The sequence below is a fragment of the Cebus imitator genome, unplaced genomic scaffold (assembly GCF_001604975.1).
Source record: "Cebus imitator isolate Cc_AM_T3 unplaced genomic scaffold, Cebus_imitator-1.0 Scaffold79, whole genome shotgun sequence".
NCBI lineage: Eukaryota > Metazoa > Chordata > Mammalia > Primates > Cebidae > Cebus > Cebus imitator.
In genome coordinates, this window is record NW_016107394.1 from 778,215 (window position 1) to 804,633 (window position 26,419).

The 26,419-nt window shown below is 42.5% G+C and overlaps 3 pseudogenes; all 3 read right to left on the reverse strand.

The window, feature by feature from the left end:
• Positions 1–6,557: 6,557 nt before the first annotated feature.
• LOC108307400 lies at positions 6,558–11,664 on the reverse strand (annotated as a pseudogene).
• A 6,401-nt stretch (positions 11,665–18,065) lies between these two features.
• Positions 18,066–23,557, reverse strand: LOC108307401 (annotated as a pseudogene).
• A 2,261-nt stretch (positions 23,558–25,818) lies between these two features.
• LOC108307402 overlaps positions 25,819–26,419 on the reverse strand; it is an 8,591-nt pseudogene continuing 7,990 nt past the window's right edge.

The following is a 26,419-nucleotide window of genomic DNA, read 5'->3' on the forward strand; positions in this document are numbered from 1 at the left end:
AGCTACAGAGTAGGAAAAAATGAAAGCACAGGAAAGTTACTGGTCCTTTGGAAAGTCTCACATCTGAGGAGAATCTGGATGCACTCCTCTTGAGCTCAGTCACACAAGATTTTGGTTGCTGGCCAGGTCACACTCCCAGGGAAGTGCATGGCTTCAGCTCCAAGCCTGCACCAGCCCTTGGGCATACTTTCCAACTGGTGCTCATCCCCACAACTTTGGAGCCTGGTGCCCATCCCCACAACTTTGGAACCTGGGGCCCCAGAGGGTGTGAGGTATGTGGGCAGGTCGTTAGGAAGCCTATGTCTCCCAGCACATTCAAGGCCCAGGCCCCTGAGGTGGGGAGCCGCATCACAAAGCTCCACAATGGAGAGATGCAGGTAGGGTTGCATGTCTTGGGTGGACCAGGGGGGTGTCCTAGGGTGGCAAACCTGGGAGTAGAGGGGCCAGTGGCTGCCTGCACAAGGCTGTGCAGGAGCAGACTACACAGCCACCCCATGCCAGGTCAGCCCCCTAGAGCAGCAGCTGTGTCCCCAGGACAGACCCCTGAGAGTCCCTTCATTTTTTTTAAGTCCTTTAACAGAAGCCTTGGAAAAGATACCTCTAAAGACACTACTTGTAACAGGTATTAGCTTTTTCCAAGGGTGCTGTCAGCATAAAATTGAAGTCTTCTCTGTGGGACTTAACATAATTGTGTTAGAGTAGGTCTTTCCCAAGAACAGATAAAGATGGAATTAGTTATATCAGAAGCTTACTGAATTGGGTTGGAGGGAAAATGTCCGTAAAGGAAGATGGAGAGGGATCTCAAAGGCTAGGATCTGTGAGTTCACAATGCAAGTCTCCTTTTTGGGAGGCTGGAAAACTAAAGCAGTTAATTCAAGGACATGCGAAGAAAGATGACTGCATTTCTAAATGTTTTGGAATGCTTAATGGAGACCTTGAACAAGGGCACCTATGTGGAGTCCAGTATGCCACAAGTTTAGGCCTATCTTAATAGCTCTTGCTTTCATTGGTCAGAAACAACCAAAGGGAACTGGAGCCTAGACAATGCCATGTATTTCTAGAGCACAGTGACTGACACCATCAAATATGCTGTCTGCATTCAAATCTGAAAGGCATGTTTTCATGGCCACCACAGTCCGTTCTTGCATTGCTTGGATCTCCTTGAAACAAATCTGGGGAGCATCTCCCTCATAGCTCCAGTGGGCCTCCCTTGCTGAAGGGGAAACTGACAGGAAGGTTAGTAGACTACAGTCCTTTTCTCTGAAGTTTTGGGCCACAACTCTTCTCCTCACTTCTTGGCTACTCAGTTCTTCTCACCCTCAATTATCACCATTTCAAATCTTGGTGGCTTCCCTAGTGGGGTGACCCCAATTCTTTATTCCTGAGGGGGCTGACACTTGAATGATATGCTTATCTGGGTAATGAATCAAATGTATGCCCAATGTCACAAGGGGTCAAGGAAGCACCAAAAAATATCCAAGTGAATCAACTGGCTTCATATTTTACCCATCTCCCTTCAGACATTGTATAAAGGCAAGATTCTCTTCCTGCTACTCCCAATTACTTTTGCCAGTATGGCAACATCTCATCACCTGATGATCCCTGGGTGTCGTAGACCAAGGTCTGAATGACAGCCGTCAGTTGTAGTTTAATGGAACCTTGAGTCTTTTACCCAGAGTAACCCTGCTTTGGGAAGCAGAATCTCCAACCATGAAGAGCCAAGACTTCCAGAGATTGGAAAGTCAGTCTCCTAGTGAACTAATAGAAACGACTATACATAAGATAATCCATTTTTATCCCTTGGCTAGTACTATCTCTATAGTACTTCTATTGGAGAGCCAGCTCAATAGAGATACCTAATTAAGCACACATAATGTATTGAAGGGAGACATTTTGCTTTGGTGAAGTGTTTCTGAGATGCTGCTCTAGTTGTGGTCTTAGAAGGTATGTTCAATATCCTAAGGATAGCCGCTTCTGGTAGTTGAGATAATGTTATACTAATGAATCCCATGGTCATTAGCCCCATTCTATCCTGCACATGCTTTGCTGTGAAACATGCCCACTCCTTTGATCCTCTGCTGTGTCAGGTCACTTGCTTGCAGATAAGGAATTCTGGAAGCCATCAAATCGGTAATGGCCAAGGCTCTGTGGACAAGAAAAGCAAACACATGGCCAAAAACAAACATAACTGAGTAGAAACCACTGGCCATCCCAGAATAGAGGCTCAATATAGTTCTGAACTGCCACTAAGTGGTCTCCTTGAGGAGCAATACATCTGGGCTTCAGGAACCATACACAGGATCTTCTGCCACTGAGGCCATTCTATAACCCATCATTCTAGTTCTGAGCTGAACAATGAAAGCTAGCTATCTTCAACTGGCAGAATCACTTCATCTACCTGAATGTTCAGTGCCTCTTCTGCTAGATGTCTTTTAAAGATATTAAAATCATAATTTTGGTGTGACTCCCATATACTCATGTTTATGCCCCTCTCCCAGTCCTCCTTGCTTCTAATCATCTAGTCCCTTTCTAAGCCCCTGACCACACAGACAGCCATTGGCCACTGCCCAGGCATTTAGAGAAATTCTCATCTTGGGCCACTTTTCTTCCACAGGAAGTGGATAACCATGTATAACAGGTCTTACTAATTCAAGGGAGTGGAGAAGCAGTCTTTAAACAGCCCCATATGTGGCGATAATGCACAAGCCATGCATCTTAGACCATAGCTTACTAACCCATCTGTAAACAGGCTCTAGCTTCAGTTGGTCATATGGCACTATTCTGTAGGGCCACTGATGGGATATGAGGAAGGAAGACTGGTGCAAATACTATGGGTGCCCTGAGTCTGAGCCACCTGCTCGTGCAGCTTACATTCTGGTTCTGTCAGGCTTGGTCTCAGATTAACCTCTTCCACTGAACCTGTCCAGGTTTATAAGATGGAAGTCTATGGTGTTGTAGATCAGACAAACCCATTTTATAATAGGCTGTTTTGAATACATGATTACTTGGTAACCCATAACCACAGCCCAATAAAATGCCAGGAGCTATTTCTCAAAAGATCTACAATTTTATTACTGTAAACAGGACTAACTACAAAATACCAGGGATCTCTATAGTGATAATTCCATAAGCTTTATTCCGCATCTCTTACCGCTGGCACCTCCAACACTTGTCTGTCATTTCCTAAGGTTTAAGTAGCAGTGATGCTTGCACCAAAGCCTGCTGTAGGATTCATTCCTGCTCTGGGCCTTCTTAAAGTTGGAAGCCTTCTCTGACTTTTCATATATGGACCAGGGCAGGATTCAAAGATGACAAATGTTATCTCCAGAATCCAAAGAGGCCTATTCATTGTGCCCTCCTCTGAGATAGCAGATGCAAGATGAAGTCCTTTTGTTTACTCTGGAGATGTTCAGTGTAACTCTGGACCTAATTAAATACTTCTGACATGATGGGTCCTAAAAATTCTTTGCAATTGTGTCTACCCTCTGGAGCATGTGCCTTACTAAGGCCTTTAAAGTACCTCATGTTATTTTGGCACAATCAACATACTATTGGATCACTGTGCTCTGGGATGCTCAGGTAGTCCATGTCTTTTAGGACTATACTATGGCACAAAACAACAAATGTGCCCAAGGCAAACTGTGAGTTTTACTGTCTGTCCCATATGAATATGAACATCCTGATCATCTTACACCTGGAGTAGAAAGCAATACAACTACCAACTTTATCATTCATTCAAAAAGCTTTCTATTCTAGGTGGGGAGACCAGTTTCAGAAGAAAGTCGATATGGCAGTTAACCCAGAATAGTAATTTAAGGGACTAGAAAAATAACCAGTGAGTAGGTCTGTGGATCCAGGATACTGGAGACTGTTTAAAGCAGGGATCTATTCTAGGTTTTAGTCTATGTAGTAAATAAAGGAACCATGATTACACTTCCAATTTATGCATATCAATGTTGACTCAGACTGTTGAGTAATCTTCAGTCTGGTTATTCCTTCCCCAATGTACATTTGCCTGAGTAAGTTATTACAGGTGCCTTGAACTGAGATAATTAAGGTATATAATGGGGGCTTTTTCACTGCTATTCTGCTTAAGGATTCAGGTACCTCTTCAATGAGTTGACCTAGAAACTGACAAGTTTGGGAAATGGGACCGACATTGACTTCACTAGTGATTATCTCAGGCTCCTGATCCTCCATTTTTGTCTTGCTCCTCAGTGGTGAGCAGATATTGATGGCTGCATATCCAATATCGGTCTTTGGGGGACAATACTTAACAATCTCCACAAGTCTCTATGGGTCAAGCCCCCCTCTGACTTTTCCAGCTCTTAGAGAACTGCAGACTTCTGAATTCTTGATGTTAAATGTTATTGCCTGGCCTCTCTACATAGCTTCCTTATCCCCATAGGTAGTGATAAGCCTATGTCTGTGACTACCTCTGTGGCTTTCCTCTGACCTGAGGAAAAGCATCACTGCACTACTTAGTAGTGTTGGTGTTCATGTCATCAGATCATTTATGATGGCCTTTGTGAATATTGTCTTCTGGTTTCTCCCATTGGACATGATCTTCTCCCCTTATGTCTATTACAATATGTTCCCTTCACCCTTCTATCCTCCAGGGAAAGTATTTTGCTTTGCTGAACAGTGGCCATCGCTACTTCTCAGGCTTACAAGAGCCACCCTAGTGAAAGCTCCCTGGCCCTCGTCACAAGACATGTGATGGGTGTGGCTCATGTGTTCAACTGTCATACATACATAAACACCTTACACAATGAAGACCATGCAGATGGGCAGGGAGGACCCAGTGCTCCAGCCCCACAGCAGCATGCAGGGCAAGAAACTGTGACTCCCAAAACTCAAGTGGATGTGCTACAATGCATTATTATCCTTGCCATCTGCAGACAGCTTAAGTGTTAAACAACTCGGTGAACCCTGTGCCTTTTTGCAAGGGCAGAGGGCCAGTGTGACAGCTTGCTTGTATCCTGAGCTCTTGTCTGGCATCCAGACAAATAGTTAAGACACAAACTTGAAGGATAAATGCGGGAGGTTTGAGTGGTGGATGTGACTCTCAGCAGGATGGCTGGGGAGCTGGAAAGGGGATGGAGTAGAAAATAATCTTCCCCCAGAGTTTGGCTATCCTGTTGCCCACTCTTCCCTGACTGCCCCTGCCAAGCTCATGAGTTCATATGCTCCTTTTCTCTTTGCCACGCTGTTCTCTTCTGTACATCTCGTCTGCTCATCTGTTTGTGGAGCCTGGGGTCTGGGGCTTATATGGGTATAGAATAGGTAAGCATGGCAGGTCAGAAAGCAACTTTGAGGCGTGAAAGGACACAGGTATTCAGGCTGGAGAGAATGGGACCTTTGCTGAGGAACTGCCCTCTTCTAGCCACTAGCTCCCAGTCTGTACTCGCCTCTGAAGAGGCATATTAGAATATGGATAACAATCAATCTTAGCTACTTGCTGTTTGACAGGTGGTGGGTGGAATTTATGGGAAAACAGTCAGATTCCTCTCAGAGGTCTATTTAAGGGCGTCTAGCAAAAGAAAGCCATTGTCTGAGACTCCAGTTGCCTCACCATTTGGAGTGAGGTATGCTCAAACTCCTTATTGGGAGTGGGAGAACCCCTGGCTCCAGCTCCACAGCAGGGAGGTGAGAGCCTGCATCTTCCAAAGCCCACGTAAGCATGTGTTACAATGTGCTCAGTCAGATGGGTGGGCAGATGGAAAGAGAATGGACCAGAATTGACTACTAGATGAGCTGAAATGTCTAATTTGCAGGCCAAAGTCACCAGGGAGAGACTTGATGTGGTAAAGATAATGGGACCTTCAGAGGGTGAATGGTACCTTCCAGAGGGTAGAAACTGATTTTTGAAAAACAAAAGCTGACTAAAGCTCAGTTTGTGTATGTGGTGCCCAAAGGCAAACACCAGAGCTGTTTTTATCAGGCCGTCCTGTCCTCTCCCTCCTTTATTCCTTTTTTTAGAACACATATTCCAGTTGATAAGATGGACTTCTATGCAAAAGGATAAATGATTTCATACACAAATATGTACAAAAAATAACAGGATTCTAATATTTCAAGTTAATTTTTAAAATAAAGTGCTTCTAAAATACACATTTACGATTAGCCTCCAATTGATTACCAACAACAATGATATTTTACACAAATATTTTAGGAGCAAACATTTCATAAGTTTATTTCAAAAGAATATGCCAACTTTCTAGTAATGATTGGAAGATGTTGGAGCACTGGCACCATGAAATAAAAACTCAGCTTATTTTTTAACTGGGTGCATGTGTTTAAACACCAGAAGCTGTGTAGAGTTAACACTGCCTTAATTTTACATCACAGAACATGAACCTGATAAAATCCTCTAAAAATGACTTATTTCTTAGTAAACAGACTTAATTTGAAGCACCAAACTGAGTGATTCTATCAAGGTTAATGCCTCACTGAAACATTTATATATTTAAAACTATAAAACTCTTATGTTGTTTAAAATGTGCACCTTCTACCTATTGTCAAAATAGTTAGGAATAACCACCCCATTCTTTGTATCACAGGCTTGAAACTGGTGAGATGAAGATACAGTAAACGACATGACTTTCTTTAAACAGCACCTTGAAAAAATGCACTGTACTAGCAAAGGCTTTAAGAGGGGGAAACGCCTTCAGACACAATAGTTCTAGGACCTTGTAATGTGTGAGAGCATGAAGGGACACAGTGACAACACTGTCATGGTTAATGTTAATGCTTCATGTGAATTGAACCAAATTTCAGAGGACAGTTCTAGACCTTCAATAGCTGCCTGGTCTTTCTGTTCTGAGGTCTTCGTTTTCTTAGCTGCTTTAGCCTCAAACTTAATCTTGTTTAGTTCCAAACCATGTTGGGGCTTATTCAGGGTTTTTATGCTGGTAACAAGACAAGGGGGAGAAGTGGGTTGGGATGCTCAGTGGCAGTGATGGAGCGCAGCTCTCCCCAGACACATACAATCAAAACCAAGCCCTGAGCAGGTGCAATGGCCACACAACCAATATTTGCATCCAAAAAGCTGTGCTCACTGACCCATACTTACCAATGTGGGGCAATATCTACTCAGCAGGTGAAAAGGGGTCAGTCATCAGATATGGGCCTCTCTGGTAAAAGCTCATCTGCTTCAGAATGTTGCTAATCTTCCATTGGAGAAGAGGCAAGGTCTTGGAGAGGTGAGGAAGGAGGGCTGCTGGTTTGGGTGATAAGAAGTCAGTTGTTCAGTCACACCACTGGCAGGCTCAGAATTAACAAAGTGCTCTGTCACAGACAGTGGGGAAAGGAGTGACTTTGCTAAGCTAGGAAACACCGGGACCTTCTGCAGCAGCTGCATTGACACCACTGAATCTTCCCAAAGCATTGTGCAGTGGGGGGAGTGCTGCTTCTTAAAACCCACACGAGGTCGTTGGATTATTTAATGTAGTTGGTGTGGCTGAAGCAGTCCCTGGGGACAAGAAGCCTGGAGATGGCTCTTTACTGGGTGAGAAGATGGCATCAGCGAATAGGTTTTACTGTTGTCTGAACATCAGGTAAAATGGGGATCACTTCTACTGTTTCCTTCAGGTTGCATGGTCTCGGCTTTATCCACTGACCTTATGTGCGAGAACTTCCATCATGATTGCAGCCACCTTCTTCCCAGAATGGGGAACGGGCTGAGTGAAACACGTTTTTGTTTTTCTTTGTTTTGTGGTGGGGTGCCAGGACCTTGATGGCCCCAGATTTAATCCTGGCTTCCACTCCTTCTTTGGAGCTAAACTCATCTGTGTCTGAAAGTTTATAAAGAGTTTGCACATGGAGCTGCTCATCTTGAGGAATAACACCCAAAGAGCCTTTATCTGTTTGAGTTAAAATACGAACCACCTTACTTCCATTCATGTTGTGAATGTTGCTGTGGGGGTGGGCACAGAAGTTCAGACAAGTGGTGACCCAGAGAAGGGATAACCTTTTTTGCCCTTTCTTGGCCTTTTTGCCCTTTTTTGCCCAAGCCAACATTCTTGGGCAACATTTTCATATTCCACCTGATTCTGATAAGCTTCTGGAGCATACTGCCTACAAATTGGAACTAATTTTGTGGCCAAACTCTGCAAGTTATCTTCAAGGTTTTGTGTAAGGGAGAGGTTGGATTAATTACAAATCTTCTGGGGCTTGGGCTTCTACCAAACTCGATGAAAGTAGATTCTCCATGAACAGACAAGAGAATGAAGCTCCATAAGTCTCTGGATGAATTCTTTGACATGTACAGGTACAATTTTCATCATAGGTGCATCTTCCATCGGGTAGGATGCTGACTGTATGACACTAGATTTTCTGTGAGCTCTGTACAGCTGATCGGCTTTTGGAAGAGGGGTGCCATCCCATACCCTGATGAGCACCACCAACACAGCAGTTGGATTGTGGTGACCTGTATGCTGCTGCACCAAGTAGAGAACTATTATCGCTGCTGCTGCTTAATACCCACTTAACAATTGGAAACTGATGCAAGCTTGTCCCTTCTTTACCAGTGTACACTATTTCTATCTTTATTGCATTTCCTTTTTGACCATGCCTATTCTCCATGATTTCCCTGACAGCAGCAACACTCAGTCCTGCCACAAGGTGTGTATAATCTGGTCCTCTTTTTGTATAACCCAATCAAGGCAGTTGAAGGTGAGCAGTTCAAAATCTTAGGTTACAGACACTAGAGTTTTTGTATGGTTAATGAAGTTCATGGCATAATATCAAAATTCTCCTGTGTACTGTCTACTGTGGACAACTGATGTTTCAACACTGGATGAACAGACTTCCTCTTCTCTTTTGGTAGAAACCAATGTAAATTCCACCTGAACACACCACATTTACATTCCTGAGAGTTAGTGCTGACTTTGGTAACGGGTGTTGCATGAGAGGTACCAGGCAGTGTTGGCAGTCTCTGATGCATGAGTTGCTCCTTAACCTGCTGAAACTGTATTTGGTCATTACCAGCTAACACATTAGCACAGTGGTTAGGTGAAAAGGTCTGGGTCAAAAGATGGGCTTTGATTGGCATTCACTGTTAACTGAGAATTATAAGCTTTATCAGGGAATGCCTGCCCACTGGATTCTGTTTCAAGATGAAATAAGCTGAGTGAATCAAATGGTTCAACCTTAATCTTTTCCTCTGATTCAGGATATCTCTAATTTTATCTCGGTGAGTAGGGGGAAAAGTTTTGGGTTGTACAATAGGCCTTGTCTGAGCCAGTACCATATTTGGGTTGGAAAATTTTCCCAAATGCAGTAGGAAAATCATGTGGACAAAATTACTCAATCTTGAATTTCGTTGCTATCCAAATGTCGCATATTGTGCCACACATAGGACAACTTTTCCCACTTATGATTGTCATCTTGATACCTTACAACTGAGGGCTTTTTCGGCCGATCTCATGATGGAGTGGATTTTCTTTTTCTGTGATGTGGTCTTTTGCTTTGTTAATGAACCGTGATTTTGTATACTTGACAGTAGTTTCTGTTGTACTATACACCAGAAATACACTTGGGAAAAGAGCACATTACATGCCACAAGGCTTGTTGGTGTACTTAGAACTCTTGTCCTGTGGTTTTATACAATCGAACTTAGTTATTGAAGCAAGTTCTGTCAGCTGTTGCAACGTCTGCTTCCATTTGAGTATGGGCTGCTTCCTGGCATACATCAGCAGAGTCCAAATTTTTGTTGCTGTCAAGTGTCTGGTTACAATGACTCCATTATTTCTTGGCAACTGATGAAAATTCTTGGAACAACTTTCTAGAGTAATTATCCCTGAAGCAATACTTATATTGATGTCAGTCTTCGATGAGTTTGATTTGGTATAAAAAGAGAAGAAGGAATTTTTGACTTCTAAATATTCATGTGACTTTGTGGATGTTTGGTTAGTAGCTAAGCTACTAACCAAGTTGGAAACTTGGTTTGGAAAACTAGTTGGAAAGTGTAGTTTGCCCATTGAAAACCGCTGTGTTGCATGAACTTTGTTTTTCCAAAGATGGACAGTGATGGTTTGGTGACTCCTTGTAAGTTTGGGTCTTGGAGGTCTTTTTATAACAGTGTAGAGGACAGCTTTGCAGCTATGAAGCAAACTGGCTGCTGTCTGCTGTAATTCTTCATCTTTCTGACTTTGGGGAGGAATTCTCTGAAGGGGCTTCTGAGTTGAGTCAGGGCCTCTATGGTTACCACTTGCTCCAATGTTAACCTATCTTTGAGATAAGAGACTTGGTTGAACTGGAGATTCATCTTTTGGTTTTTTACCCGGAATACTCTCTGGAGTTTTTGGTTGATTGCCTTCATTGTGTATACTAGCATGACGACTTATGTTGAAGAATAAAGAATGTGGAATGGAATTTCACTTAAAGCCAGGCTGCTGGAATACTAAAACATGACTTCTCCCCTTGATGATCACAACTCACATCAGTAGCAATGGAGTTCATGGCATTGTTAGGGTTTTCAGCGTCTCTTAGGAATTTGTAAGACTTGTTTTCCAATGTTTTGCTGATTTCTTCAACACTGAATTTTTTAAATGACACATTTGTTTCAGTTAGTAAATGTACATGCTTATTGCCATTTCTTAGTTTTTACAATTTTGCAGGTTTGGGTCATTTCTTTTCAATCTCAGCTTTTCTATTTGTCAGCTTCTGAAACATTAACACTGAAATCGCCTTCAATGTGATCAGTTAAATGATTTCTTGTTTTGTGTCCACTTCACCTCGATGCTGTCATGCTTTCTTCATTCTTACATTTCAAGATGTGGGTTCCATTCCAATTTTTGTTCCACCTGACCACATTTACTGTAGTCCATGGATTCTGACTTAGGGACATTCACTGGTTTGTTGTCAAAATCTGCCTTTAAAACTTGGGGCTGCTTTTCCCTCTGGAGCCTCTTGTTTTCCTTTGTAACTTCCAGATTCCTCTTTGCAGGCTCAACATGAGCAACACCTGGTGCTAAACCAGATCAAGAGATCCTTCAAAGCTACTGAAAATCAGCAGGAAGTTAGGCAACAACCAGTGAAGCATGGAAGAGTCCTCACTCTGGGGCTAATGGGAACCCCTCAGTGTTAGCTGGCAGAAAGCTTATATGAACCTTTCTATATTCTACATTTTCTACATTGCTGATACCCATTACTGGAGTTAGTAAATTTGTCTCTAAGTTTGGAGTATTAAAGCTAGCAATTGGATTTGAAGGAACAGGAATGAAGACGGGCAAGTCTGGAACAACACCCCCACTAATACCAAGAGTTTCTTGTTGCTCTAAAAGAGTACCGAAGACCAGATCTGGGGTCTCGCCAAGGGCCTCAACGGGACCTGGGTCAGCCCCAGGAAGTTCCCATTGAAGTGGGATAGCATCAAAGGCCTGTACTAGGAGAGAGGTGATACCAGAAACTTCCTGTTGATTAGCAGTAACCTCTTGGCTCTTACCTTTAAAGAGGGATTTTGTACACCACTTAGTCTCCGGATAAGGAAGGACATGAGTGTCTTGTCTTGGAACCAAATGATTGAGTGCTTTACTACCAAATCATGATCTTACGATCACGTTGCTTTTCTAAACCCTTAGAAAGTGGAAACTTTCTGGACTTGGCTGTGACCAGTGGGGCTTGGGAGAGTTGCCTGCAAGAGGCTCTTCGTAGAGCCATTGTAAGCCCATTGCAGGTTAAGGGCTCTGGGTTCTGACATCCTCAGTCCTATCAAAATTCATACGTGCTGCTCCAGCTCTTGTCTGAAGGCTTCTGACTGGCATGGGTGGTTTGGGTTTTTTTTTTTTTTTCTAACATCTATCTTAAGTTAATTGCTTTAATTTTCTAGGGCTTAGTCTTGACAGATGCCACATTTTGGACCTGCTATAGCACTCATTCCTGCTCTGGGTCCTCTTAAAGTTGGAAGCCTTCTATGACTCTTCATATTGGCCGGGGCAGGATTCCTAGGTGACAAATGTTATCTCAAGAATTCAAAGAGGCCTGCTATTCCTTGTGCCCTCCTCTTTGAGATAGAAGACACCAGATAAAGGCTTTTTCTTTATTCTGGAAATGTTCAATGTAACCTTGGACCTAATTAAATACTTCTGACATGATGGGTCCTAAAATTCTTTGGATTTGTCTCTACCCTCTGGAGCATGTCTTACTAAGGCCTTTACAAAGTACCTCGTGTTCTTTTGGCACAATCAACATACCATTGGATCACTGATGTTCTCTGGGATGTTCAGGCAGTCCAAGTCTTGTAGGACTATATGGCAGATGACAGTTAATGTGCCTGAGGAACTATGAGTTTTATTTTCTATCCTGTATGAATATGTACTTTCTGATCATATAACTGAAATAGAAGGCAAGAAAACTGCCAAGTTCTCTATCATGCATTTAAAATTTTCTATTTGGGTGGACAGGGCAGGTTCAGAAAAGTTCCCACATGATAGTCTTAAACAACCTGGAATAGTAATTTAAGTGACTAGAAAAACAACCAGTGTGGGTCTCTGCATCCAGGATACATGGAGACTGTTTAAAGCAGGAACTCTATTCTAGATATTACTCTTTGCAGTAAATAGAGGAACCATGACTATACTTCCAATTTCTGGATATCAATGTTGACCCAAACTGTTCAGTAATCCTCAAAGTCTGGTTATTCCTTCCCCAATGTACAGTTTCCTGAGTAAATTATCACAGGTGCCTTGAGGAGGAACTGAGATAATCATGGTATATGATGGGGGCTTTTTCAGGGCCTTTCTACTTAAGGATTCAGGTACCTCTTCAAGGAGTTCTAGGTATAGAAACTGACAAGAGTTTGGGAATTGAACCTAACATTGACTTCACTAGTGATTATCTCAGCCTTCTGATCCTCCACTTTTGTCTTGCTCATAAGAGGTGAGCAGAGCCTTGCTGGCTGCATATCTAATTTGGTCCTTGGGGGACGATACTTAACAATCTCCACAACTCTCTCTCTGGGCAAGCCCCCTTAGTGTCCCCTCTGACCTTTCTGGCTCTTACAGAACTGCAGCCTTCTGACTTCTTGATGTTAAATGTTACCACCTGGCCTCACTATAGTTTTTAATCCCCATAGGTATTGATCAGCCTGTGTCTGTGATTACCTTTGCTGCCATGTGTTCTGGACTGAGGAAAACCATCACTGCACTACTTAGTAGTGTTGGTGTTCATGTCATCAGATCATTTCGCCTTGGTGAATAATGTCTTCTGGCTTCTCCCATTGGACATAATCTTGATCTTCTCTCCTTCTGTCTATTATATGTTCCCTTCCCTCTTTGTGTCTTCCAGGGAAATCTGAGTTTGCTTGCTGAGCAGTGGCCATCACTATTTCTCAGGTTTACAAGAGCCTCCCTAGTGAGAGAGTTCCCCTGCCCTCACCACAGGACATGTGATGGGTGTGGCTCATCTGTTCAACTATCATGCACACGTAAACCTTACAGGAGGAAGGGAGCATGCAGATGGGTAGGGCAGGATCCTATGCTCCAGCCCCACAGCAGCATGCAGGGCAGAAACCTGACTCCCAAAGCTCAAGTGGACTTGCTACAATGGATTATTTTACCCTTGCCAGCTGCAGACGGTTTAAGCATTAAACAGCTCAGTGGATCCTCTGCCTTTCTTGCAAGGGTAGAGGGCCAGTGTGATAGCTTGCAATATCCTAAGCTCTTGTCGGGCATCCAGAAAACAGTTGCACACAAACTTGAAGAAAGAATGGGAGGTCTGAGTGGTGGATGTGGCTCCCAGTTGGTATGGCTAGGGAGCTGGAAAGGGGATGCAGCAAGAAAACAATCTTCCCCTACAATTTGGCCATCCAGTGGCCAATCTCTTCTCTGACTGCCCCCGCCAAGCTCCTCAGTTCATATGCTCCTTTTCTCTTTGCCATGCTGTTCTGTTCTGTACATCTTGTCTGCTCATCTGCTAATCTGTTTGTGGAGCCTGGGATCTGGGGCTTATATGGGCACAGGATAGGGAAGCATGGCAGGCCAAAAAGCAACTTTGAGGCATGAAAATGGGAATGCCTTTTCCCATTTAGGAACACTGGTATTCAGGCTGGAGAGTGGGACCTTTGCTGAGGAACTGCCCTCCTATAGCCACTAGTTCCCTGTCTCTTGTCTGTATTATATTTCCTTCTGAAGAGACGCATGTAACTGCCATTAGAACATGGATAACTACCAATCTTAGCTACTTCCTACTTGACAGCTGGTGGAATTTAAGGGAAAACAGTCAGATTAGAGGTTTAAGAGTCTCTGGCAAAAGAAAGCCATTGTCTGACTCCAATTGCCTCACCATTTGGAGTTTGGCTTTCAGGCAAGAGAAAGTTTTGTAAGGTTAAATATGCATGGGTTAAACATGTGTATTATACAAGAAAAAATCTAGTGCCAAAGATTATGGCAGAAAATGAAACATACTAACATTGTACCCTGAGCTGTTTCACCCTGGTGAAAGAAAACACACCTCATACAAGAGTGGTTAAACTTGAAGAGGTAACTGTTGTTGCCACATATATAACAATTAATAGATGCACCTTAGGAATTCTGGAGTTTGTGGGCTGTCATGGTGGCCATAAAAACTGCTTCTGCTTTTTGTGTGTCTCCCTGTCTTGTAAAAGACTAAGGTAGCCACTTTGAAAAGGTCCTCTACTGTCTGGTCCTAGGGCCCATTTCTGCAATGTCCCCCTGATATCAGGGCTGAGTAATAAATTTATTCTTCATAATTCCTCAACTGAATCAGGAGATAGCTGTGCTTTACCAAGGGCCCTTCTAGCCTTTCCAAAGAGTTTCATTAAATTCCTGGCCTATCATGGCCTATTTCATTGGATTCCCGGTCTATCTATAACTGAGTCTTGGTCTTAGCTCTACATAAGCCCTCCATTATGCACACCTGACAATATCTGCTCTTCCAGTCTCCTCTCTAGTCATTGGAATCCCATCCAGGGTCATCTGTTGGTACTGCTTTTCTTCCATTTGGATCAAGTTTGCCTTCCTTTCTGATGCTAAAATACAAAGCTTGTCCCCAAATTGTTCTGCCACTGGCAGAGCAGCTTGCTTCTCGGTGTCCATCAGGGTTTGATTTCAGAGTAACATTTTTTGGGGGGAAAGCTTAAATATTTGGGTTACAGTCTAAAAAGCCTCTTTACTTTTCACCCTCCCCCCATTAATCTATGTAAAGAATGTCTGGGTTCTCTGAAAACTTGCCAGGATCCCCTTAATTTGCTTTAATTTCTGTAGAGAGAATAGGACCTGGACCTTACTAGAGCCAAATTCACCAGCCATCTGTTGGAGGGGCAAGAGTGAGCCCTGGGGCTTGTCTACTGTGAGGATTTCTAGGAGGGGGCAGGAGAGACTGAAGATGGGTAGGGAGGTTGGCATGGACCTGAGGAAGCAGGGCTTGAGGGAGCTGGCTGCTCTACTGGGGGTGCCTCTGGAATTCATTTCCTTAAGTTTTGGGATGGCCCCTTATGACCTTTCCTTAGATGGCAAACAGGAGGGCTGCATTAGCCCTACACTGTTGGCAAAGCTCTACATTGCCTGCAAGGTATACAAAAGCTGTACATATGGAGCCTCAGACCGTATGTCCTCATGCCCATATAAAAAGGTCCAACTGCCCAATAGTACTGAAATAAATGACTCCTGAGGCCAAGCCATTTATAATTTGGCCAATCCTTTGTGCAGAGGGTTATGAGACATCTTGTTCCCCAGATATTGAGGGTTAAGCAGTCTCCATGGTTCAGGTTAAAGACCACAGGGAGTATAAGCTGGGGTGGTGAACAGAGCTGTTTGCCCATTCTGAAAGGAAGGGAAATAGAGGTATTGCTCACTTCCCTTCTTTCAGCAAAAATTTGGTGTGAGGAAGAAAGGCATTTCTCTTTACCCCAAGTCCCAGTGACCCTAGACAGATGGCACCCATGGGTACCCCTGCAACCGTGAAGCAGGGAACACCGAGGGAATATGAATTATCCACTCTTACCTGTGTCTTTATTTTCCCTGCTGTCAGCAACCTTTGAGTTTCCTGGGCCTTATCGATGCCATGGAGTACAGCCTCCTCCCCTGAAGCAGAGGTTTAGTCGGCATGCATTTGTTCTGCCTATTTACTTGGTGCCTGTCACCTAGGTTTATAGTCCTCAGATCTAGTTTTCCTTTCTAGGGCCTCAGCCTGAAGCCTGGAATTGAGTTTGGGACAGAATATTTCAGGGGCCTGCATGTGTCTAAGTCTCAAATGAGCCCTACCACATTTGCAATTACTATCCAGCAAGGGCCACTCCATTTTTTTTCTATCATAAGCAGAGTGTTGGGGAAAGGAACCCTCTCACTTGAGGAGGAGAAAGAAAATGGGGAAGGGAAAGAAACACAGCTTAAGGGGTAAAAGGGGGGGGGGTGTCTGGGGGAAGAACCTCCACACAGGGCCCCAGAGGCAGCTGCAGTTTTCTCCTGGCCTTTGTGGGCATTGGGTGTGCCTTGCACTTGCTGCTAGACACCTAGAGGCCTCTGAGCTGGGAAGGAAGGCACCATGTACCACATGCACCTGTGGCTGTTGGGATGGGGCTGGGGATGGCACCTCTAAGTTACCACATGGTTCAGAACTGTACCTTTTGGCTGAACTAAAGCCATCATTTAATATCATCACTACAATCTGTAGCAAAACCACTAACATTATAAATGATGAAATAGCCATTTCAAACCGTGGAAGAGATAAAGTCTAGGGGTCTTGGCCAATGGAGTTCAGTCTTGGAGTCTTCCAGCAAAAGATGCCTTTGCTTTTCCCAAGGCTTTACTCCAGTCCCATGTGACAGCTAGACCTCTGAAGGGGAAACAAAACCAATATTCATTTAACTTACAAGGACGAGTTTGGCAGGGTCATGAAAACCCAGTTCTGTGTTTCAACTTGCTCTTTTTTGTACAGCAGAGTAGCACCCAGAGAGTTCCCTGAGCCCCTTTGCAGGACATGTGACAAGGGTGTATGCTCATCTGTTTGGATGCTGTGTGTGCTCAAACTCCCCCAGGAGTGGGAGTACCCCTGGGCTGGAGCAACCCTGGGCTCCAGCCCCAGAGTGTCCGAGGTGGGAGACTGCAACTCCTGAAGCCCTAGTGAGCATGTGTTAGTGTGCTCAGTGGGATGAGTGGGAAGCTGGAAAGAGGACAGACCAGAATTGACTAGTAGATGAGCTGAAGTGTCTAATTTGCAGGCCAAAGTCATCAGGGAAAGACTTGATGTGGTAAAGATGGGACCTTCAGAGGGTGAATGGTACCTTCCAGAGGGTGGAAACAGTGATTTTTGAAAAACAAAAGCTGACTAAAGATCAGTTTGTGTATGTGGTGCCCAAAGGCATAGACAGGAGCTGTTTCTGTTTGGTCATCTTGGCCCCTCCCTCCTTTATTATCTTAGAACACATTCCACTTAAGATGGAACTCTATACGAAAGGATAAATTTCTCTTGTGTGCAAATAGGCACAAATAGACATTCTTAAAATTTCAAGTTACTTTTAAAAACAAAGTGCTTTAAAACACGTTTAAAATTTATGAATAGCCTCCAATGACTACTAACAACTTTATACAGGAGAAATATTTTCAGAGAAAACATTTCCTAAGTTTATTTCAAAAGAATATGCCAATTTCTAGCAATGATTGGAAGATGTTGGAGCAATGACACCATGAAATAATTCAGCTTACTTTTAACTGGGTACATGTTGTTAACCACCAGAAGCTGTGTAGTTAACACTGTCTTGATTTTACATCATAGAACATGAACCTGTTGAAAACCCTCTAAAAAGGCTTGTTTCTTAGTAAACAGACTTTAAAGCTCCAAACTGAGTGATTCTGTCAGTTAATGTCTAACTGAAATGTTTCTTTATGTATTTAAAACTAAAAAAACTCTTTGCTTAAAATGTGTACCTTCTACAAATTTTTCAAAATACAGTTGGGAATAACCACCCTGTTTATTTCATCTCAGACTTGAAATGGGTGAGATGAAGACACAGTAAACATGACTTTCTTTAAACAGCACCTTGAAAAAATGCACTGCCCTAGCAAAGGCATTAAAAGGGGGAGAGAAGCCTTCAGACACAATACTTACAGGACCCCGCAACATGTGAGAGCATAAGGGGACGTGGTGACAACATTGTCATGGATCAATTGTAATACCTTATGAGAAGAAATTTGGTTTAATTCATTTGCCTCAGAACACTTGTGGACCTTCATTAGCTGCCAGGTCTTTCTGCTCTGAGGCCTTCATTTTCTTATTCTTAGCTTCTTTAGCCTCAACCTTAATCTTGTTTAGTTCAACACTGTGTTGCGGCTTATTCAGGTTTTGATGCTGGTAACAAGGCAAGGGAGAGGCAGGAGGAATTACTATGGTTGAGATGCTCAATGGGAGTGGTAGAGTGCAGCTCTCCTCAGGCACGTACAATCAAAACCAAGCCCTTAGCAGGTGAAATGGCTAATCCAATATTTGCCTCCAAAAAGATGTGCTCATTGTCTGACCACTAGTCTTCAATGTGGGGCAATTTCTCCTCAGCAGGTGACAAGGGGTCATCAGATAGGGGCTCCTCTGATAGAGGCTCATCTGCTTCAGAATGCTGCTCATCTTCCTTTGGAGAAGAGGCAAGGTCTTGAGCAGAGGTGAGGAAGGAGGGCTGCTGATTTGGCTGATGAGACGTTAGTGGCTCAGTCACACCAGTGGGAGGCTCAGAATTAACAGGGGGCTCCACAGGAGCAGACAGGGCAGGGAGAGGAGCAACTCCGCCAAGCTGTGAAATGTCAGCTGCATTGGCACTGCTGAGTCTTTCCGAAGGTGTTGTGCAGTGGAGAGGGCTGCTGCTTCAAATCCACACGAGGATGTTAGATTATTCTTCAATGGAGTTGGTGTGGCCGCAGCAGTCTCAGGGGACCAGCAGAAACCTGGAGATGGCTTTGTTGGGTGAGAAGATGGCATCAGCAAATAACTTGTAGAGTTGTCTGAACTTTTTCAGGTAAATCGGGGATTGGTTTTACTGCAGGTTGCATGGTCTGTTTTACTCCCTAAGGCTGGCAGTGGCAAAGCCTTACTTTTGAGTCATTCTTCTGCTTGATTTGGGGATCAGGTTTCTTCTCCACTGCCCTTATGTTACATGTAAGAACCTCCATCATGATCATTGTCCTCTTGTTTCCAGAAGGGGGAACAGGCTGAAACACTTTTTTTTTTTTCCTGCGGGTGCCTGGACCTCTATGATGCCAGATTTGATCTTGGCCTCCATTCCTTCCTTTGGAGCCAAACTCACCTCTGTCTCAAAGTTTAGAAAGAGGTAGCACCTGGAGCCGCTCATCTTGAGGAATAAGAGTGGTTATCTCCTTGAGTTAAAGTACAAACTACCGTGCTTCCATTTGTGTTGTGAATGTCCCTGTGGGGGTGGGCACAGAATTTGAGGCAAGTGGTGACTCCAGAGAAGGGACGACCTTTTTTGCTGCCAAGCCAACATTCTGGGGCAACATTTTCATATTCCACCTGATTCTGGTAAGCTACTGGAGCATACTGCTTATAAATTGGAGCTAATCCTGTGGCCAAACTCTAAGTTTAATCTTCAAGGTTTTTTCATGTAAGGAAGAGCTTGGATCAATTCTAAATCTTCAGGGACTTGGGCGCCTACCAAACGTAGAGCCATTAAAGAACACACTCCGTGAACAGACAAGAAGATGAAGCTCCACAAGTCTCTGGATCAATTCCTTGACATGTGCCCTCGAAAATCGTACCTGTACATCTTCCATCAGTGGGATGCCCATTGTATGACATTAGATTTTTCTCTGAACTGTGTATAGCTGATCGGCTTTTGGAAGAGGGATGCCATCCCTATACCATGAACACCACCATCACAGAAGTTGGACAGTGGTGGCCTGTATGCTGCTGGACCAAACAAAACTATTTCTCCATCACTGCTGCTTTTTAAAACCCACTTAGCAATTGACACCCATGAGAGCTTGTCCCTCCTTTACCAGTTTACACTATTTCTATCCTTACTGCATTTCCTTTTTGACCATGCCTTTTCTCCATGATTTCCCTGACAGCAGCAACACTAGCCCTGCCCCAAGGTGTGTATAATATGGGCCTGTGTCTTTTTGTATAACTTGATCAAGGCAGTTGCAGGTGGGCAGTTCAAAATCTTAAGGTGTAGATGCTAGGCTTTTTGTATGGTTAGTAAAGTTCATGGCATAATGAAATTTTCCTGTGTACTTCCCATTGTGGACAGCTCTTATGTTCCAACACAAGATGAACAGATTTCCTTTTCACTTTAGTAGAAACCAGTGTAATTCCAGCTGAACATAGAACATTTACATTCCTGAGAGTTAGTGCCGACTCTAATAAGGATGTTTCATGAGAGATCCAGGCTATATTGGCAGTCTGATGCATAAGTTGCTCCTCAGCCTGCCGAACTGTATCTGGGCATGGTCGGCTATCACGTTGACATACTGGCTAGGTGTAGAGGACGGGTTGGGCCAAAGGATGGGTTTTCTGATATTCCGCATTTAAGCTTATAATTCTCAGATGTCATCAGGGAACATTGCCATTGTATTTCATTTGGATATGAAATAAGCTGAGTGAATCAAAATGTTACTACAGCTTTTTCTCTGCTGATTTAGGATATCTCCATAATTTTGAGTATAGGAAATACTGTTTTGGGTTTTATAATGGACCTTGTTTGAGCTAGCGGTTTCCATAATTGGATTAAGGAAGAAACTTCCCCCAATATAGCAGGAACATCATGTGGACAAAATCTTGAAATTTCGATGCCATCCAAATGTCACTGTGCTATAAGTATAGGACAATGTTTTCCACTTCTGATCATTTTCTTAATGACTTACAAATGTGGGCTGCTTTTTCCACCCATCTCTTTGTGGGTTGGATTTTTGTCTTTTTCTGGGATGTGTTCCTTTTTAAGGATGAAACATGATTACTTTGTACTCTTGAACGTGCTTTCTGTGGTACTGTACAGCAAAAATAAAATCAGAAGGGCACATTACTACATAATGAGGTTTGGTGTACTTGCAACATTTTTGTTCTGTGATTTTATATCATTGAACTGAATTATTGAAGAAAGTTGTTCCAACTGTGTTGCAACATCTTCAGTTTGAGTATGGGCTGCATCTGACATGACTGATCAGCCGACTTCAAAATTTTGCTGCTGTCCAGTAACTGGTTGCAATGCCTCGCTTTGTTATTTCTTGGTGGCAACTGATGAAAATTCTCGGAATAACTTTCAAGAGTCATTATCGCTGGAGCAATACTTGTTTTTATTTCAGTCTTGGATGAGTTTGAGGTTGGTATATTCATGTGACTTTGTGGATACTTGGTTAGTAGCTGAGCTGATAAGTTGACAAGCGTAGTTCACCCACTGGAAAAAAAGTTCATTTAACACGGTGGTTTCCTAAGATAGACAGTGATAAAAATTTGGTGACTCTCCTTGTAAGTTTGGAGTCTTGGTGGTCTTTTTTTAAACTATAGAGGATAGCTTTGCAGTTATTAAGCAAACTGGCTGTTCTCTGCTCTGATTGTTCATTCTTTGACTTTGATGGGGAGAAATTCTCTAATTAGAGCTCTGAGAGTTGAGTCAGGGCCTCTATGGCTCCCACTTTCTCCAATTTTCATCCCCTGTCTTTCCTTAATGATAAGGGACTTGATTGAACTGGAGATCCATATTTTGGCTCTTTACTCTGTATATTCTCTGGAGTTTTTGGCTGATCACGTTCATTGTATGTACTAGCCTGACAACCTATGTTGGAGTGTGAAGAATGTGGGATGGAATTGCAGTTAAAGCTAGGCTACTGAAACACTAAACCATTAAATCTGCCCTATATCACAACTCCTATCTGTAGCAACAGAGCTCATAGTGTTATGGTTTGCAGTGTCCTTTAGGAATTTATAAAAGTAAATTCTTCCAGAAATACTCAACATTGGATTTTTTAAATGACACAATTGTTTCTGTTAGTAAATAATGTACGTGTTTAATGCCATTTTTTAGTTTGTAAAAACAATTTTGGAGGATTTGTTCGTTTGAGTGTTGTTCAATTTTTGAGGTGCTGGGACATTAGCACTGAAGTGTCCTTTGATGTGATAAGTTAAATGTGACTTGTTTTATGTCCACTTCTCCACCTCAAGGCCTGTCGTTCTCTCATTCTTAGTTACATTATCAACAGGATGTGGGATCAATTCCAATTCTTGTTCTTCCCCATGAGCACATCTGTAGCAATGGATTCTGACAACAAACGGGTAAAACTTTGGGCTGCTTTTCCTTCTGGGGCCTCTTCTTTTCCTTTATAACCTCCAGATGCCTCTTGGCAGGCTCAAAACAAGTGATCCTAGGTTTTAAACCAGATCATCAGGAGACCCTTCATATCTGAAAATAGGAAGTTTGGCAACGCCCAGTGAAGCATGGAAGAGTCCTCTCAGTACCTTATGGGAACCCTTGAGTGTTAGCTGTCAGGAAGCTTATATGAACCTGCTTCTCACTTTCTACATTACTTATAGCCATTACTGGAGATAGTGAATTTTTTAGTTTGACTGAGGAATACGTAATGAACTGAACCAAAAGTGTAGATATGTATTGCACCCTGGACTGCAAGTCCATGTGGGACAGTGCTTTGGGGCTCAGGCCATTTGGAAGAAGCATTAAAGGTAGCAATTGGATTTGAAGGAACAGAAAAGACAGGCAAGTCTGGGACAGCACCCCCACTCATGCCAAGAGTTTCTTGTTGCTCTAAAAGAGTACCAAAGACCTCTCCTTGGATTGGAATAACACCAGGAAGCTTGGGTGGATCTGGGATCTCACCCAGGGCCTCACCATGACCTCGGTGAGCCCCAGGATGTTCCCATACAAGTGGAGTAGTACCAAAGGCCCATCCTAGGATAGAGGTGGTATCAAACTTCCTGTTAATTTGCGGTAGCTTTGGAGGTCTCTGATGTGGTTTTAGCACTAAGGGTCACTTGCTTTGAACCTCCCAAGAATTTCATGACAGTAGTAGATGTAGACCCACCAAGAGCCAAGCAGTTCTAAAGTTAAATTCAGGTATAACTTTAAGGCTGAATGTGATTGCTGCTCCACATCTACTTTAACAGGATCCAGGCAAGAATCGGATTAACTTAGGAGAGTCTGCTTGTGAACCCAACTCTTCTAACTGATTCTGGGGGTTTCCTTGAGACATAACTTTGTGGCTTGCTCTTTAAGGCAAAGCACCACAGACTGTGCCCTGAGCAAACATTTTTGGGGAACTGCTGGTATTTAATGTTTCTTCAGAAACTAGTTCTTCACAGCATGTCCCTTTCAGTGGCCCAGGAAGGATCTCAGCTGTAGTGCCACTGTGATTAGGGATACTGATTTTTGGAATGCTCACCTCTTTGGGACAAATACCGAGTTGTCCCTTGGCTCTCACCTTTAATTAAAAAGGGATTTCATATGCCAGTTATCGTCTCTGAATCAGGAAGGACTTGGTTGTCTTGTGTTGGTACCAAATTTTCTGTGTGGTCTAACTCCCAAATCAGGGAGTATCTAACAATCACAATCATGTTTTCCTAAACCCTTCAAAATTGGAACCATTGAGTTTCCAAAATAATTCTTCAATGGACTTTAGGACGTCCATTCATGATACTTACAATGATGGAATGGAAACATTCCAGTTGATATTTTCATATACTTGTTTTGGCAAACTGCAACAAGCATCACAAATCCCAGCAGTCCCACAAACTAACATTGATGTTTCAAATCTAGATTGCTAAGAAACCTATAGAGACGGATCCATTTGAATTGCTGCATATGCTACCATGGATTATTCTGAAGATAATTTGCTATTTAAAAAAATTCCTGAGGGTAGTTTTTATTCAAGTTTACTATGTCATAGGTGGTGATTCAAAGAAAAACAGGTGACAGATTTTGCAAGCATTCAATATGTGTAGACTCAAAGAATGAATAGATGAGTGGATGCATAAATACCCAAGAAACTTTATCCATTAAATTTGGTGAAGAAATTATTTCTAGTGGAAACTGAGGCCAAAAATCTAAAATAATCTCACAAGGGTGTATCTGATAGTCTCATAGCATTAAATAACTTACTGAAGCAGCTGAACCATAAACAATTACTTATTTACATACCTATCTGTATAAGAAACCTTAGGGTCACAAAATATACGTGTTTAAAAAAATCTAAGTCGCACAAAATAAAAGTCAATGAATTACCCTATTTTTTACATTTCCACAAGCAGAAATCTACTTGTACACGATGGTCTATCAGTGAACATTTAGCTTACAATCCCTTCTTATTCCTCTCCTTAGATTCATCAAAAGCTCAAAAGATATTTCGCACCAGATATTTTAATAAGTTACAATGAGTCTTTCTCTAGAGAGCCTGCTGGAACTGTCTGCTTTTGAAACAAAATTGTAAATGTTAGCGGTCGTGGGCTTTCTATGGCAGTTCCAAGGGAGAAGCACCGTTAGGTTTTCCACACTCCCCAGGAAGCTGACACTTGGAATGTTACAGCACCTCTGCACCTTAACAGAATCAAGTATTTCATTGAAAGTTCTCCTTGTTCTAAACATGTGTGGGTGGTCCTCTGTTATGCAATACAATGAATCAGTAAAGTAATAGGGGGGAAAAAAAAAACAGGAAGACTAAACTTCATGCCTGTTTTCCTGTTACCTAGAACTTATGCAATTAACAGAACTGAGTTTTCCCAACTCTAATATGCTATAAGGAAATGGCTCTTAATGGACAGAGCCATGTTATAGTACCATTCCTCTTGTTTGACTTGGGCTTGGGGAGGCATTTGATGGTAGATTTGTTTTCACAATATTTCAGCGAGAATTTTTTTGTAATTCTGTCAGACTTCATTGCAAATATCTGTCCACTCAATTTTTATATTTTATCACCTTGAGACATTAGAACCATTTGACTCTACTGAAACCTATCCTGTCCCATCATCTCCTTTTGGAAATACCTCTCATGAATTATACTGAGAATGGTGGGATGAAACTAAACTGAGGTGGTTCAAGTCAGAAGAGACCACTATTATCTAGTTCCAAAGGAAATATTAATATTGGTGATACACTTCCTAGTATCATAATTGACAACAACTCACAATCTATTTTATATACTGCAAGTTTCTAACACTTGAATTGAAAGGACACAGTAAAAACACAAACCATGTGATTAGAATACATACTGCAGTTAAAATGCAACTCTATACAGCAAGGATAAATAACTTCTCCTGTATACAAATATGCATCTTATACTACATCATTTGAAGTTACTTCTAAAAACAGAATGTGCTTTTAAAATATTTACAACTTAGGAACGGCCTCCAACCATTGCTAACAATGATTTATTTTACAAGAAACACTTCGAGAGAAAACATAACTTCAAGAGTATGCCAGTTTCCTAGCAATGATTGGAAGATGTTGGAACAATGGCACCACAAAATAGTACAGCTTATTTTAAGTGGGTGCATGTGGTTAAACACCAGAAGTTGTGTAGAGTTAACACTGTCTTGATTTTAACAGGTTCATATTATATGACGTAAAATCTTCAATTTGTTTCATAGTAAACAGACTTAACAAACTGATTCTCTCAAGGTTAATGCCTAACTGAAACATTTACATATTTAAAATGATGAAACTCTTTTGCTTACAATATGTGCCTACCAATTGTCAAAATACAGTCAGGAATACGCACTCCATTTGTTAATATTTTTACCTCTGGTGAAATGGATGAGAGGAAGACATAGTAAATGACAACATGCCTTTGCTAGTGCAGTTTTTTTTCCCCCAAGTGCTGTTAAAGTCACTAAGAGTGAGAGACAAGCCTTTCAGACCCAATAGTTATAGGGCCCTGCAACATGTGTGAGAGCATAAGGGGACACGGTGACAACATTGTCATGGCTTAATGTTAATGCTTCATGAGAAGAAACTTGGTTGAATTCCTTCACTGGACAGTTCCATATCTTCATGAGCTGAGCTGCCTGGTATTTCTGCTGAGGTCTTCATTTTCTTATTCTTAGCTTCTTTAACCCCAAACTTCTTTAGTTCAAAACAGTGTTGGGGCTTATTCAGGTTTTTGTGCTGCAAAAAAAGGCAGGTTGGATAATTGATTGGGGTATTCAGAGAGTGGCAGCCTGCAGCTCTAACCAAGTTCACTAAATCAAGATTAAGCTGTGAACAGGTGCGATACTCACTCCACCAATATTTGCATCCAAAAAGATGTGCTCACTGACCAATACTCAAAAATGTGGGGCAATTTCTCCTCAGCAGGTGACAATGGGTCATCAGATAGGGGCTCCTCTGCTTCAGAATGCTGCTCATCTTCCATTGGAGAAGAAGAGGCAAGGTCTTGAGAGGTTAGGAAAGGAGGGCTGCTACTTTGGCTGATGAGGCTTTAGTGGCTCAGTCACACCAGTAGGAGGCCCAGAA